Consider the following 12363-nt stretch of genomic DNA (forward strand, 5'->3'; position numbering starts at 1 on the left):
TACCTGCTGTGGACTGAGTAAGGAGGGGCTGAAAAGAAGAGGAACTATGAGTTTTCCTATTATCCCCTTTCTTTCCTTGTCATCATTTTCAGTGTGAGTGGTTGGCTAACAGATGAGATGGTGTGAGCCAGAAACGGTATGATAGGGTGTCTTGGCATTTGTATTTTTTTTAGGCTACAATTGCCTTGTTGTGTTCTAAGCGTATTTTAGTTTGAATGGAAAGTGTGACCTCTCAAGGTTGTCAGTGTCTCTGCTTTCTAAGTCATCTATGTAACCTTATCTTATACTGGCTTTGAGTCTGTCTGTTCTCCCATGGACTACGGGTTCACCAGCATTCTAGGTTTTGGGCGGCACTGCGAATACTGTAAGCAATGGGGAAGCTAGGAATGGTCAACTCCCATTTGCATAAGTCTCTTGCCCCATCAGCCTTCACTAACAAAACACAAGTTCAAAGATAAAGTTGCTAAGGATTTGAGAAGGAAGTAGCAGGGCACTGAGCTAAGCATAGACCCCATCTGAGCATGAGGCCTTGGTGGGTTGCACAGGCCACAAGCCCATAAACCAGCTCTTCAGTGTGACTTTAATAATTACATCCTCTGATGATACTGAACAATCGTAATATGCATATGAAAGCAAGTGTTAAAACAACTGAAGTTTTAACTAAGTCACCAGTCTATCATTAATGGTGCATTTTTATGTAGCTAGTTATAGAAAGTATTCTCTGAGCTCCTTCACTTTCCTGCCACCAGGGAGAGTGGGAAGTGTCTTTATCTTAAGCAATGAAGAGATCTCAGATGGAACAAGTGCCAAACCACACACCTTTCCTGTGGTTGAGGGGCTCTGTGACCTGGTGCCTGGTTCAAGCCCAAAAAGGCTAGAGTGGTCAAGAGTAAAGCAAGAGAGACATTAAAGAACTATGACCGGCAAAACTAAAACTCTGATTCATGGTGGAATATTTCGATGGTCCTTATTTTCCTCGCACCACATGTGGGCTGTGGGGATCAGCAGGCAGAGCTAAGTCCTGTCTCCAGTGACGGATTGGAAAGGTGAAGGCAATACCAACAGTGAGAGTCTGTGTGTCAAGTGGCTCACAGCGGAAACAGCTAAACAGAGGTCTCTCCCAGGAGGGTGACAAACACACTGTGAGGGATGGCATTAGCCATGTTCAAATATGGAATTGGAATCCCATGATAATGTATGAGCCACAGCCAGTTTGTAAGCCCAGATGGAATGCTCGGTACCTTTAAGCTCTCTCACCAAGACATCATATATATTTTTTTAAAGCAGATGCCTCTTGATTTATGAGCATCAAACCACTATCTCATTTTCTGAGAGATAAAACCTTAATACTCAGTGGCAAATATGTAGTGGTAACCATGTTGTTTTCAATTTAGAAAAGCCTAGGAGGAACTATAGATTATTTTAAGAGACTCTTTCCAACATCTCTGCCTTCTATGTTTCAATTACACTTAATATAGCACACTAGCATCAGTAACAATTCAAGCTTTATTCTGGACCAGAGACACAAGTCATGAACGCCCCCATTCTTTCATCACTCCCTGTGCAAGTGTAACAGTGATTTCCAAAAGGGCTTAAATCTGCTATTGTTGCCGTTACCTATTTATGGCATTCCAGATTAACAATGACAGGAAATAAAGGTCTTCTTCTTAATGGCATAGGCTCTTTCTTGTTAACAGTTTTTTTTTTTTCTTCTAAATTGAGTCTCTCTTTAATTATTGATTTCTGGACTAATAAAGCTTGAGTGTCTGCAAACCAATTATACAACTTTTACAAAAACAAATTTGTCCAACTTCTTCATCAAATGAGCTTTTTTTTTTTTTTCCTAAAGCACATTTAGATTGTAATCTCCTCCAGGGCAGGAGCTATAAATTCAGAATTTTTTATGTACTCCAGAGCTTCTAGAATTGTATTCTGTGCACAGTATATACTCCATCAATATTGATGGACTGCCTGCCTATAAGATCTGTACAAAGTAATTTGCTGCTCTGTGAAAACTCAGAAATTTGAGTCCCCATAGATTACCACTGCCCTAAAGGATAAAGAATAAGTAGGGGAGGGAGGGCATAAAAGATTAATGGTCATTCGCATTGTAGCAGATGTTTAGGAGGGATTGGGCATAGCCATCCTCTGCCACATCACACAAACCATTTTGTACTACTACTGGGTTCTGTTTGCCCTAAGGTATCTGCTGTCCTGTTCTTTGAGATGACAAGGAGATTTACAGCCAAAAACTGTATCTATTTTATTAAATGATGCAAAGCTGCAGAGTCTCATGATTTTACAAATATATATATGGGCAATTAGGAGAAGGGTTTTGTGAATAAAAAAAAAAAATCAGCAAGTGAAGATATATGCCAGTGTTCATTTAGTGGGAAATAAAGTTTATGTGAAAACGGTAATAACGTTTAGATGGAAGTGAAAACGGATAATAAAAATGAATTTAATAAATTAACAAAAAGCAAGGTAAAAAGTCAAAGCAAAAATTCCAAGTCTCCATATTTACATAGGACATTTGACCAAGAACTTAAAAACAATACTCCCTTTGTGAGGGTCTTTAAGATGGGCAGACTTCTCATTTTCTAAAACATATCTGTCCTTGAGATCTTTCTATGCTGCACCACTTTTTCTGCTCTTTTTTTGTTTTGTTTTGTTTTTCAGAAATATTATGGGTTCTGCAAATTCAGCATGCTGGGATCAGACATTAAAGGTGTGTGTGAGTGTATATGTGTGTGTGTCTTTTTTTGCCTTCAAGTGTTGATCGATTAAAATTTGCCTCCTCCCAGTGAAAGGAATAGCCCTCTAAATAGGGGCCAGATCAAAATATTTTTGGTGCGAAGGGTTATACATCCTCTGTTGCAACTACCCATCACTGCCATGGCAGTGCGAAGGAACATAGACAAAATGAAAGTAAATGGGTATGATTCTGTTCCAGTATATTTGCAAAAACAAGAAGTAGGGCAGATTTGGCTTGTAACTCTGTAATATCCCAATTCCTGCTCACTAGATACAATCTCACAAATGAACATTTCCCTGGGTTCAATTGCCTTTCATTCAGTGGATATTCAGAAATGGAGGAGACACTTGTGTAAGCTGTAGAATCAGGTAAATCAAGACAAATGATTCTAGAGTAAATGAATTAATCCCGAATTTTAAAGATCAACCTGACTATATTTGGATGGTAAATTTACCAGCAATACTGTTATAAACATCTATTGAGATCTTGTTATTCTCAAAAGAAATATAACGAAAACTAAATCCAGGCTCATATGCATTTAAAGCACATATCACTGAGAATTTTTGTATTAAGAAAGACGTTTACAGTGTGGATAGCACCTGTTTTTATGCTAAGTATTCTGTAGACATGTAGCAAATAGTAAATAAATAAAATGCCCTTAATTCTCATTCTCCTAGCACTGGTTCCGTTGAATGGATTTGAATATTTAAATAAATCAGTCTGTTCTTCCCAACTGTCACCCCCTTCCATAGCCTAGATCAATGGTGTGAGGTCAGGACTCCCAGACAGGTTGAGGTCAGGGAGACAACCCTTCATGGATCTATTAGTCTTTCATTAACATGAAAATACTCCATAATACTGAAAACATACACAATACATTAATTTTTATGAGTTCCTGTTTTCAAATACATATGTATCATTAACCCATACTAGTTATCCCATTTGAACAAGTGGCACACTGGTCATTCATAACAATAGCTCGGGTTTAAATTGTCATTTTATACCCTACATCTAAAGACATAGACAACAAAAGGGAAGAATAGAGAAATTGATTGAAAAAGATATTTTCCGAATGATGCAAGCATATTGAGTAAAAGAAAACATTATTAGAAAAAGCAGAGGCCCAATTTTATATAAACTTGGATCACCAGCAGCGATATAACCACACAATTCCAGGCACACTATGGGATACTCTTAATGATGCTATCTGAATCTTAGTTCTCTAGAACAATAGGATGGCATGGAGATTTCGGGCTGTTCCTTTTCTTAGATTAACAAATTGTGTGTGGGGGGTGGGGGGGGCACCTGGGTGGCTCAGTCGTTAAGCGTCTGCCTTCAGCTCATGTCATGATCCCAGTGTCCTGGGATCGAGCCTGGCATCAGGCTCCTTGCTCTGCAGGAAGCCTGCTTCTCCCTCTCCCAGTCCCCCTGCTTGTGTTCCCTCTCTCACTGTGTCTCTCTGTCAAAAAATAAATAGAATCTTTAAAAAAAAAAAAAAAACCAAACAAAAAAAAACAAATTGTGTGTGTGTGCGTGTTTCCCCAACAGCTGTAAATCAACAGCACTTTTATTTTTCACTTTGCCACACTTATCAGTCTTCCAGTTAAAAGTTCTAATTCATCTGTATACCTACACAGAAGCCAAAATTTGAATAAACTCCACATGAAATGATGAACTAAATATATTTCAGTATTTGTCAGGCCTCAGTTGGCTAGCTAATATTCAAATCAAAATCAGAATGCTCATGAAAACCAAATGCAATCTAAAGAGCAACATCTTAATCCTATGAAATTGTCTCTGATTTTTTAATTGTAAAATGATGTTATTTTATTAGAATAATAAATAATTCATAAGGTATATATATGATGAAAATAATATCTGTACCTCTGTAGTTACAAAAAGCCACACATAAAGTTAGAGCTTAATTTTCTTTCCCAAAGTTTTTGCCACTGTGTTGTTGATTTGATCATTTATGGCCTTCAATCTGCATATATATTTGACATCATTTGTGAATGCTTTATGACCTACTCCAAAGTCTTTAAGTCGGTTTTATGTGTTATATATAACTCTTCTGCACGGAGTTGTTTGTAATAGGCCTAAAATCCATTCTGATCCTAATGTCCTTGTATTATCTTTCCAGTGTCTAAGCATAATGTTCTTAGTCACCATTAAGCTTAATGAGAGCTATTTGGCACGTCCATGAAAAATATCTTTTCTCTTCAGAAAATCTGATGGCCAGAGAAATATCATGATTGGGATTTTTTCCCATTTACCAACAGTGACACTAATACAGTAAAATATTAACCCCCAATTTACATTTTTTAAAAGTGTAGTAAAGATGAAATAATCAGGATGCCTTCAATAATAAAGCAGAAGTGGCATCTTCAAAAACAAGTTTCCACCTTTGAGAGGTTCAAATCCATTTAATGATAAGTAAAAAGCAGAAATAGATTCGTTTGGATTTTTTCAAATCAAAAATTATATTCCCTTTGTGGTCCAAATTTCTAGATTCATGTAAACATGATTTTCACATTTGCTAAAATCAGAAGGAAAATGTTACTTTTCTTGCCAAAAGCAGAAAACATGGGTAAAGACAAGCGACTTTACTTTTGCTAAGTTTGCTTCGAATGTATACACGAAAAAAGTCAAATCAAATTTGTTAAATATAAGCCTTGAACAGACATTGGCATCAGTGCGCTATCTTAGCCTATTCCCTTCTGGTTGGATGAAGTATTAAAGAAATGACTTAAATTAGCAGAAAACAATAAACACAACAACATAGTAAAGCAAAATCCAAATCAATCAGGTGAAAAATAACATTAAAAACGTCAACCACCACCACACAGTACACAAGTAAAACACATGATTTTGGGTCCTAATGGATATTTTTTAAATGTTCAGACGTTTCTATATAAAGTCAAAAGCACTGAAATGAAATATTTTAAATTACCTACAAGTAAACATATACTTCCGGAAAACATTTCCCGGTTCACGAACTTTAGGGGTGGGGGAAATTAGACATTCATATACATTGAAGAGGCAGAGGTATAAAAAAACACTGCACTAGAACTTCACAGCAAAATGGATTTCTCAAGGATTTCAACAATTTAAACTTCATAGCAATTAGGTATAATACTAAATCCTGGATTTACACTCAAAATGTCTAATGGGAAGAGCTCTAAGGAGATTGAATAAGAACTGTAAGTAATAGTAAGGTTACCTTTATGTGATGCTTTCTATGTGCCAGATATACTTCTAATCCCTTGAGTATTATGTGCCATCCTCATTGCAGGCCTCTGAGATAGGTACTATCATTGTCTGTATTTTCACAGACGGAAGACAAAGAACAGATATTGTAAATAACCTGCCACTATGCCAAGGTAAATGGGAGGTAAATGGTAAAACCAGGATTTCAAAGTGGAAATAATCAAAAACTGCCCAGGAAACTTTTAAAGAGACTTGAACTTCCTGCAGCTAATACACAGTGTAGGTCAGTAATACCTGTTAGCTACTCTCTCTTCCTTTCAAGACTTCATCATTCGGGAATATAGACTAAAACATATGCTTCCTCAAAGGGTTTAACCAAAGTGAGTGTAACAAAGGGATCCTTTACAGTGATTTGAGCAAGGTTAAAGGACCCAACCAAAGCTGAAGAAGGCTAGTGTAGTGGATACAGTGGTATGCTGCTCCGTTCTCTCCTTGATGATAATCCACTCCTCTCCCACACCCGCTATGGAAAGTTCTGAGCCGAAGGCTCACCAGAATTGTCCTCTGCCAAAGAAGGCTGTCTCATCCAAGCTTATGCCCCTTTTCTAGGAAGCCCACAGACATCGACAAGTCCTCAGGGAATGCAAAGTCCCAGGCTCCCCAGCAGGAGACTCCAGCTTCTCTTAAGGGCCATCCCAGCTTCAGAGCTGAAGTCACTGCATCAGAGGATAAATTTTCTTTTTGTCCATTCCTGCTTCCTTCCATCTCAGCAGCTCTTTCTCCTGAGCATGCTTCCCAATAAAGCTCCTCAACAGAAATATCCCTCTCAGAGTCCTTTTCTCAGGTAACTGACCTAAGACAACCCGCAAGCTGTTAGCATCGCAGGGCCTGTCTAGGCAAGAGAAAGACAAAGAGGTGCTTCTGAAGCTCAGCAAATGTTAAAGTCATGAAAAAAAAAGAACTTGCGCCTCAGGAATGGTGCCTATAGGAATGCACCACCGCTAGCAACTTGGTGGGGGCATGGAGGCATAGAGAAGGATAAATATCCAGAATGTTCCCTCTCTATTTTCCTACCACTTGCCTGTACCTTTTATTGCCTGATCCCACCTGGAGAAGGAGAGTAGGGGGCATAGGCCATATGCTTTGTGAAGGATCTATGAAGTAGTTAGCCTTCTGGAGCATTGAAAAGGCCAGGAAAGACAAGGTGGCAAATCCAAAGGGGTTTGCAACCCAGCACAGTTTAGAAAACAAGTGACTTACCTGCTGTTCAGTCTCATATTATTTGAGAATAACCAAGTTCACTGGGGTTTACAAACTAATTAGTCTTGGTAAATCTGGATGTGGGCTGCAATTAAGTTATCCTAAATAAAGGGTCGAATAGAATAGAAAACCTTGCGTGATATATGGTCAATAGTCTAGCTTTTGTCACTTTCCTCAAACCGGTATCATAGTTTCAAAAATACCCAAATTGAACTTACTTTACCATTACCACTAAAACAAGTCAAGACTTGAACAGTAGATCAAGGTGTAATAAAAACCAAAGATGGATGGGGGGCCAAAGAGAAGCTAAAGACAACAGGACAGTCAAAAGAGCATACAAATAGATCTCATTGTCTCCTTCCAACATTTTTTTTCCACATAAAATCATCTAACTTTATTTGATTTTTTTCACACTTTTTTTTTTTACATTTTTTTGTTCATTTGGGGAATTGTAGGAATGAACAGGAGAAAGGGTTTGAGTGAGTAGATTTAAAAGTGGACAAGCACAGAAAACACATATTTTTTAAAGAAAGGACTTTACCTTCCTTTCCTAATAACCTTCAATTTCACTCTTTGTTAAAAAATTAAAAAATCATCCCTTAAAGAGTATTAGTACCTCGTGAATTTATTTAATTTAACTTGATAATTTTCTCCTTTTTTAAAAAAATCTGACTCTACATCCATTCTGAGACTATATGTACTTTAGAGCATACTTTCTTTGAACAAATGTGTTCCCTTTCACACAATCTCAAAGTATCCTGGTAGGTGATGATATAGGATATTTGTCTTGTATCCTTTAGAGGATATATATATATATAGTGAGCGACCAGAACAGGTGCCTTAGCAAAGGTCTGGGCAGAAGTTGATATATATGTAGTAAGGCCCTCCCTGCTCCTCTCTTCGTGAACTAAAAAACACCTGAATTTTCTCAAGGAAATGTGAAAACCATATGGACTTCAATTTGCTGCAAGCTGCAATTATATTATTAACTTTGAAGAATTCCAGTTCCACGTAAGTTCTATTTCAATCATATCTTACACATTAGTCGTGGTTGAGAACAAAATTTATTCATCTGATCATTTGGCTGGCTTATACCACTGAGAGGGTAGACCAAGATGATGCATTTAATGGGCGGTGGCTAGTGAGAAAGGGGAAGATAAGGTCTTCTGACCTTATCTGGCCATCAGGCGCACTGCTGCTGAACAACTGAATTAAGTAAGGGAGACAACTCCGAGCCCTGGAGCTGTCCTCTCATTCCAAACAGTCTTTTTGGCCCAAGGTCACATCGCCGCAAGTCTTAACACCAAAAGCTAAGTTTATTCTCACTAGCTAGGGTAAGAGAATTTAAAGGGACAAGGTAAAGTTTTTTTTATACACAGAGGGCAGGCAACACTCTTGTTGAAAGTGGTTGCTAGAACTTGAACTCGTCTGAGCTGGAAAAAATGTCTCAGAAATTATAGGTTACTTCCTCGCCATTATAAAGGAAACTGATGCTCAGGGATAGAGTTAAACATCAGGTGACATGATTGAGCCAAGACCTGGGCTTTCTGAAATCCTTCCTGGCTTAGATGAAAGCACAGTCGTTCACACGGGTATCTACCTAGTCTGCAGTGAGCCCAGTGTTTTGCGCCAGCAAATCGCATCTTGTGACCATTCTGGCCCCAAGTATTACTATGGCTATTGCAAATAGCCAAAAATAAACAATAGAAAACAGTTTTATAGAATTGTACATGTTATGAAATTGTTATTGCTATGAAGCATCTCATTCTTGCCTTCTCCTAAGTCACGCATGGTGGGCAGGGTGTGGAATTTCTCTGGTTTTGGTCCATTGATCAGAATAAACAATGACGGATTAGCTCTTCTTATAAAATTAAGAGGGGGACTTATTTGTGGCTTGAAATCTTTTAACAGAATATAAACGGCCTTAAGTCTGACCCAGAGCATTGCATTGTTCACCTCCATGCATTTAATGGTTGCGACTATTGTTTTCAGTAAGATAAACTGTTTCTCTGAGAGAACATTCAGTCAGCATTCAATTAATAAACAGGTAAGGGAACTAGGACGGGGTGGTTAAGTTTTAAAGTCACAGTTAACAGAAAACACTTGTTCCGAAAAATATCACTTATGTTCACAAGATAGACCAGCAGAAAAGCATTAGAGAAGGGACAGAAGGAAGGAAGGAACCAAGGAACAAAGGCAGGGAGGGGAGGAAGGAGGAAGACTTTCCTCTGAGACACATCAGCCTTTCTAGTTTACAGCGGCATTGGTTTGATTCTAGACGGCCATAGATCATTTGGACTGTTTAATATGATATTGCACAATTAAGAAATGTAATTACTTTCATCCAGAAATAGCTCCATACCTTGAGCCCTTTACCTGTAACCTGGATGCAACTTCCCCCCTTATGCTTACATTGCCTCTCCCTGCTCCTTCCCAGTTCTGTCATCCTCACCCCCACCTGTCCTTCAACCACCAAGTCTCTGATTCACTAGTACCTTGAGGACATTTTCATTCTTGGTCAGGTCAGTCAAAAACATGTGCAGATGTTCAAAACATGGTATATTTTATGAGTTTGACATTTTTACTGCATTTTTTTTCCCTCAGAAGTTAATTCAGTTTTACTGTTGAAGAAAACTGTCATTTCGCTGTACAAAACAAAACAAAACAAAACAAAACAAAAAAACACTTTGCTGTGAAAATGGCAACATTTCTCCCTAGGTCAAAATGGTGGCTTGTGAATCCTCTCCAAAAGAAAACCGAGACGTGACATGAAGTCGTCATTTTCATATGAGCTGCCTATTCACCCTTCCATTTTTCTGTCAGAAGTGAGTGTTATAACTTCAAGGATAAAGCAATTTTTAGGATAAGTTCTGGCTTTCCTAGAAAAATCGATCACAGGCAATTTTGTTTTGGAAATTCTGAATACAGGACCAGAAGATAGAGCAACCAAATTGGAGATTGATACAACTGGAAAAACTAAACCCATTACCCTTGTAAGTATTCACATGAAGAGATACAGTATATAACAAGTTATTTACTTTTTCATCTTCTCATTTCCCCCCTTCTCATGCAAGACATAGTATCCTGAAATTGGGTTATATTAAAGATAGAACTTGTGATGCCTACTGCAGTAGGCTAAATGGTGGCTCCCAAAACAAGAAAGGATGTGTCAAAATCTTAATCCGTGGAACTGTAACTATTACCTTAAATGGCAAAATATATGTTTAAATTAAGTTCTTGAGAAGAAGAGTAGGGATTACCCAGATAGGCCCTAAACATAATTACGTGTATCCTTATAAGACAGAGAAAGATAAGAGGATGAAATGTGACCATAAAGGCGGAGATTGGCCTCAGACTCCTGTGGCCACAAACCAAAAGAATGTCTGGAGACACCAGAAGCCAAAAGAGGCGAGGAACAGATTTTCCCTTTAAAGTATTTGGAAGCAGTACGGTCCTGGCAACACCTTGTTTTCAAATTTCTGGCCTCTGAAACTGTGGGGAAATTAATTTCTGTCGTTTTAAACCAAGCTTGTGGTAATTTGTTAGAGCAACCCTAAGACACTAAGAAGCCTATTAAATGAAGATTTGGTGAAAATAGCTCATTGAAATGATGACTGAAACTTTGGCATGGCATAGCCCAAGCCACCTACTATAAGAATCAATGAGAAAGCAATGGAATTTGCTGCTCTCAGCTTTCACCTGCTACGCAATCTGTATCACAACGTAAGATTCGCTTGTTCCAGCTGCTTCTTGGTGATTGAAAATTTGCCCGTGGACTGGATTTGCAATTGTGCCATTCCACGTCTTATCCCTCCGTAAGTATGTTTAGAACTTCTTCAAGAAAGATTTCTTTCTTAAGTGTATAGAAATAATCTGTCTTTTCACTATGTTTTACTTTTATATTTATTTAATCTAATGATGCTATATTAATCTTCATTGTGACCAAGGCAGCTTTAAATCACTTTTATTCTTTTTTTTTTCCTAAAGATTTATTTATTTATTTCAGAGAGAGATAGAGAGAGAGAGCCAGTGGGGGAAGAGGCAGAGGGAGAGAGTCCTCCAGCAGACTCCGTGCTGAGCACAGAACCAGAGGCAAGGCTCAATCCCAGGACCTCCCAGGACCTCCCAGGATCATGACCTGAGCTTAAATCAAGAGCCAGCCACTTAACTGACTGAGCCACCCAGGCACCCCCAGTTTTATTCTTTTAGAAATGTCCATATAATTGATGACATTGATACTTCCATACTTGTTCCTTCCACGGTGTCTAGAGAATCATGTTTTGTAAGTAGTGCTTATTAACTAAATAACTAGTAAAAATGTTTCTGCTAATTCTTTATGTCCCCTTTCCTGATTTCAATAGTCATACCTAGAAATTACAAGTGGAAAGAGAAGAGTAATGGTGCAAAATGACCATTGGGTCGAACAAAGGTGCAAATCAGAAAGCATGACAGATTTCAGGGACTTAAGATACAAAAGAAAATTATTTGTGGCCATGTTATTCATGTGCTCCTTCCTCTTCAGCACTGAGGAGACAAGTTAATAGGTGAGACTTTTGACACAGGCCCTACTCCATTCAGGAGCTCTCCCAACTTTCTGGACTCAAGAACCATCTATATGCCCTAGGGGTCCTGGACAACACTAATAATCCTTGTTCTGCTCTATGCCATTGGGCAACTAGTCCGTATGAACATAGCTCAAATTCCAAATACTGTAACTCAGAGCAAATTAAGAGAGAAGGGTGGCAAATTCAAGTGTTAAAAAAAAGGAAAAGGAAAAAACTTTTTTAAGCAGCTACAGGCTGCCTTAGGTAAAGTGAAACCAAGCCAAACAAAACAAAAAATAAAACAAAACAACCTTCTCTCATCAACCATTGTATTGAAGGTACTAATTCCAACTGATCAACAGTCAGTTAATTAGAACACAAGTTGAATTAATTATTTCCTTTGGTTCTAGTCTATGTTCTTAAAACTCTTTGTATTCTTTTTTCCATTAATTAATAATTCTATTTTGCTGAGAGAGTACTTGGGCATCCACCTGTGCTAACCACTTTGCAAGTAGTGCTTTATAAAATCCCAACCTTATATCAAATGTATGAGATAAATATTTCAAACGTAACAAAATAATTTCCATGGTGGTTGGA

Source organism: Callorhinus ursinus, unplaced genomic scaffold (genome assembly GCF_003265705.2).
Source record: "Callorhinus ursinus isolate GAN/ISIS: 27379988/994484 unplaced genomic scaffold, GSC_fseal_2.0 scaffold9, whole genome shotgun sequence".
Classification (NCBI taxonomy): domain Eukaryota; kingdom Metazoa; phylum Chordata; class Mammalia; order Carnivora; family Otariidae; genus Callorhinus; species Callorhinus ursinus.